The 5,303-nt window shown below is 48.7% G+C and overlaps 1 long non-coding RNA gene across 1 annotated transcript; it reads left to right on the top strand.

The window, feature by feature from the left end:
• Positions 1 to 1,161: 1,161 nt before the first annotated feature.
• LOC141995593 (uncharacterized) lies at positions 1,162 to 5,303 on the top strand. Its single transcript, XR_012641365.1, has 3 exons — positions 1,162 to 1,193; positions 3,297 to 3,853; positions 4,818 to 5,303. It is a non-coding gene; the product is annotated as an uncharacterized LOC141995593 (long non-coding RNA).

A 5,303-nucleotide genomic window follows, 5' to 3' on the forward strand; every position in this document is an offset into this window, starting at 1 on the left:
GATGGGAAGTGGCTAAAACCAGAGGCAGTCAGTAGAGGTAACAAAACTCCAGCTACCGGCATGTCTACTTCCACTGTGTTCACATGCACATACATACATACATACCCCACTCACAAACACATAGTTACCAAGCTTTGTGCAGTTCCATGTGTGAAATGTATGCAATTTTTTGTCTAATTTGCATGTCTGCAAATAAACTTCAGCTTACAGTCAACAAACCTTGCTCCAAGCAACGGTGGAGGTTGGGCAAGAAGCTGCACCAAACTGATCTGCTATGGTTGGAATAGGTGGGGGCTGGAAAGTGTCTGCAGTGTTCGGGTACCTGAGATGGGTGGTGGAGGGTGCCTAGCGGGTAGCTGACTGCTGAGTGGAGTGGGAGACTTGGGGACTGGTGGTGGGGGAAGAACTGCATAGCTGCCAACTTTTGTGCAGGATACATTTATAGAAGACCAGAAACTTCAGCTGAATGTCAACACACCCTGCCCCAGGCAGTAGAAGGGGTTGGACATGGAGCTGCACACACCTTGGCATGTGTGGCTGGCGGGTGGATGGATGCTGAGGTGCGTGCGGGGAGCAGGCGGGTGCTGCATGAGGGCTGTAAAGGAGCTAGGGCTGTGGGAAAGCTGGGTGGGCAGTGGCTAAAGGAAGCTGGGGTTGTGGAGGTGTCTGGGTGGAGGAGGCGGTGATTGGGGGCTGGGTTTGTGGGGAGTAGCTACAGGGAGCTGGGGTTGTGGGGAAAGATAGGGAGATGCTGAGTGGCAGGGGGCTGGGCACAGCTGGGGTGTGTGGGGCTGGCTGGGGGTTCCTTGGGAAAACTGGGCAGTAGCTGGTGTTATGCAGGTAGTGGGGTTACTGGAGGAGGGGCTGGGCTTGAGACACCTGCGGGGAACACAGGCCCAGTACTAGCTCTCAGCCTCCCCTCACTTACCCCTGCTGCCTCCTCAACAGCTGCAGCCGGTGCCACTTGCCTGCTCCTCCCGCTTGTTGCCTCGCTCAGATCCAGCAGGGGGAGTAGCGAGACAGAGGCCGCTTGGCAACCTAACTCAGCAGGTACCACGGCGCCCTCTCGTGGGCGTGACCTGCAATCGCAGCGCATTCCTGAAGCGCCGCTGGGCGGGCCATTCTGCCTGGCCCGCCGGAATGCACCAGTCTGTGAGTACCGACAAGATGCGAGACATTTGGCAGCCCTGAAGGTGAATGTGTAGGGGCTTCCTGGGGAGAAGCTTGGGGGCAAGCTGTCGGGGATGTCAATTCCCACTGAAATCAATCGAGTTGAGGGCATTGCCATGCAGCACTTTGCAGGATTGGGCTCATTGAGCAGAACCTGGCGCAGAATAATTGTATGCTATTGTTCGCTGTCTATTTCATCATTCTTTACACAGGATCGTTTGCGTTTCCCTATTTGAAACGAACAAGCACTAGGAAAAGGGATGCTTGAGCTATGTAACATTTTTATAATGCTTTATAATTTCATCATACATCCGAACATGTCAGAAATAAATATGCTGTAAAAACAATACTTTGGGAAAATAACTCTATACCAGAGATCCCCCCCCCAAAAAAAGTAATTATAGATGGGTTGCACAAAGAGCTTGAAAATGTGACTCATTATTTGTTTTCAAGACCCCAACATTAATTATTATTTTTAAAAAATCACATGATTTTAAGCCACTCATGATTTTTTAGGGGGTCTGATTTATGATTTTCTATGGATTGGGGTTTGCAATACATAATATTATTATACTTATTCGTGTTGCCATAGCACCTAAAAGCCCTCCACATAGGCACACTGTGCTAGGCACTTATGTGAATTAATTTCCTTTTGTGTGTGTGTCTCTGATTATACAGTACAGAATATACACTGTGTAAAAAAATTTATAGGCATATATTTGGGATGACCTACATCTCCAATGAGCAAGAGTTTGTGATGATGTGCAATTCCTGCAAGTTTATTCATGAGTAAATTCATCCCAAACATATGCCAATAAAAGCCTTCTGCCACACTAAACCTTACCATAGCATTTGTTTACAGCTGTTCCTCAAACTTTTGAAAGTTTAGTGCTCCTTCAGAAAAATAAAATTGCATCCTCCTTCAACCCTGCCATGTGTTGTAAAAGGCTTACCCATATTTTAGAATTTCAATAAAATGAATCTGTAATTTAAAATATGTTCTTAAATTTTTATTCAAGGAACGATGCATATTTAATATTAGATGTTAAGAAATGTTTGAATAGATGTTATTTCATTATTTAAAACTATAATTTCCCCTTTCTTCCATGTGTCCTTCCAAGCCCAGGATGCCTGGACACAAGGCATCCCTTATTTTCCTAGCTCTCCTGCACCCACCCCCAGCTGGCGCATATTCTGGCTGCTTTAATCTAGCTAGCTCAGATATTGATAGCAGTGAAACTGTGGCACTATGGGCTTCAGGAGTGACTGTGCAACCCTGCCTGGAATGCTCAGTAATTATCTGGGCAGATAGGCCACCCTGAAGCCTTTGCTGCCACAGCTTAATTGATACCAGTACCCAAACTAGACAGATTAAAGCTATCTTGGGTATGTCTACACACACAGAATCACACTCCATGAGTGCAGTGTTGTAGGCATATCCTTCAATATGTCTACACTGCACACTAAGCCTGGGCTCTGACTTAGGTTTGAGCCCAAGACCCCCTTTCATCCACACACAAATCAGCCTGACTCAGATCAGCAGGCACTGAGGACCCAGGACCTAGGATCCTGCTAGGACGGTGGGTCAGAGCCCGAATCATTTTGCAGTGTGGAAGCAGGTCAAGCCACAGACCCAAGTCAGAAGGTCTGCATAGTACAGTAATGACACATTAGCACAGCTGTGAGACCTGGGTCCAGCAACTGGGCTTGGAAACATCAAGTACACAAACAAGGCTCCCACAGACCCTGGCTTAGAGTGCAGTGTAGACATACTCTAAGTCTCTATCTCTAAACCCTGGTCTACACTACGAGTTTAGGTTGAATTTAGCAGCATTAGGTTGATTTAACCCTGCACCCGTCCCCACGACCAAGCCTGTTTTGTCGACTTAAAGGGCTCTTAAAATCAATTTCTGTACTCCTCCCCGGCAAGGGGTTTAGCGCTAAAATCATCCTCGCTGGGTTGAATTTGGTGTACTGTGATCGCAATTTGACAGGATTGGCCTCCGGGAGCTATCCCACAGTGCTCCATTGTGACCGCTCTGGACAGCACTCTCAACTCAGATGCACTGGCCAGGTAGACAGGAAAAGCCCCACAAACTTTTGAATTTCATTTCCTGTTTGGCCAGCGTGGCGAGCTGATCAGCACAGGTGACCATGTAGTCCCAGAATCGCAAAAGAGCTCCAGCATGGACTGAATGGGAGGTACTGGATATGATCGCTGTATGGGGAGAAGAATCCATGCAGGCAGAACTCCGTTCCAAAGATGAAATGCCAATATATTTGCCAAAATCTCCAAGGGCATGATGGACAGAGGCTACAACAGGGACACACAGCAGTGCCACGTGAAAGTTAAGGAGCTCAGGCAAGCCTATCAAAAAACAAAGGAGGCAAACAGTCGCTCCGGGTCAGAGACCCAACATGCCGCTTCTATGATAAGCTGCATGCAATTCTAGGGAGCCCCCCCTACCATTACCCCACCACTGTCCATGGACACTTGCAAGGGAGGAGGATTTTGTGGAGGAGGAAGATGAGGAGGAGGAGGAGGTTGAGGATAGCGCAGAGCAGGCAAGCGGAGAATCCCTTCTCCCCAGCAGCCAGGAAGTCTTCATCACCCTGGAGCCAATACCCTCTCAACCCTCCCAAGGCAGGCACCCAGAGGATGAAGCTGGAGAAGGCACCTCTGGTGAGTGTACCTTTGTAAATATAATACATGGTTTAAAAGCAGCATGTTTACTGATTAATTTGCCCTGAAGACTTGGGATGCATTCGTGGCCAGAAAACTACTGGAAAAGTCTGTTAATGTGTCTGGGGATGAAGCAGAAATCCTCCAGGGATATCTCCATGAAGCTCTCGTGGAGGTACTCTAAAAGCCTTTGCAGAAGGTTTCTGGGGAGGGCAGCCTTATTCCATCTTCCACGGTAGGACACTTTACCGTGCCAAGCCAGTAGCAAATAGCCTCGACTCATTGCAGAACAAAGCATTGCAGCAAATGGATCCAGGCTTTGGTGGCATTCAAGCAACATTCGTTCTTTATCTCTCTGTGTTAGCCTCAGGAGAGTGATATCATTCATGGTCACCTGGTTGAAATATGGGAAATTTGTTTAAGGGGACATTCAGAGGTGCCTGTTCCTGCTGGGCTGGTTGCCTTTGGCTGAAAAGAAATCATCCCCACTGTTAGCCACATGGTGGGGGGAGGCCCGTTCATGCTGAGCTGTTCACGTTTGGCTGACAGGGATCTTCCCTGATACTAGCCATGAAGTGGGGGTGGGGGATGAAGTGATCATCCCAGAGAATTTGGCGGGGAGGGGGAGGTTTGAATTGTGCTGCACATTCACCCTAAAACCGCAGCCCCTCCTTTTAAATGGCCAACCCAACGGGCTTTGCTTGGTATGGGAAAGGAGGATGCTGCTGTTTGAAACTGTTCCCACATGTTATGAAGGTTGAAGGAGCCGAAACCCTTTGCCTTACCATGGCTGCCTGCAAGCTGAATTCTGTTGCCCAGCTGAGGGTGTGTGATGTCTCGCATCAAACTGGCAGGCACATGTGCTATGTAATGTGAATCACTTGATTCAGTGTGAAATAGTCTTCCCTTTGTTCTCTCAAATGTATCTTTTTAAATACTACTCTCCCTTTTTTCCCTCCCGCAGCTGCAAATGTTTCTACGCTCTCCCTATCAACTCCGTCCCAGAGGCTAGCACAGACCAGAAGGCGAAAAAAATGCACTTGCGGCGACATGTTCTCAGAGCTTATGCAGTCCTCCTGCACTGAAAGAGCTCAGCAGAATGCGTGGAGGCAAACAATGGCAGAGTCTAGGAAAGCATTAAATGAATGCGATGCGAGGAGGGAGGAGCACAATGAGAGGAGGCAGGATGCAATGCTGAGGCTAATGGGGGAGCAAACTGACATGTTCAGGTGTCTGGTGAAGCTGCAGGAAAGGCAGCAGGAGCACAGACCTCCATGGCAGCCCCTGTATAACTGCCTGCCCTCCTCCCCAAGTTCCATATCCTCCTCACCCAGATGCCCAAGAACGTGGGAGGTGGGGGGAGGCTACAGGCACCCAGCCACTGGCATTCAATAAGTTTTGAACTGTAGTGTGGACTTGTCCTTCCCTCCTCCCCTCATCGACCACTCCT

This window comes from Natator depressus, chromosome 11, assembly GCF_965152275.1.
Source record: "Natator depressus isolate rNatDep1 chromosome 11, rNatDep2.hap1, whole genome shotgun sequence".
NCBI lineage: Eukaryota > Metazoa > Chordata > Testudines > Cheloniidae > Natator > Natator depressus.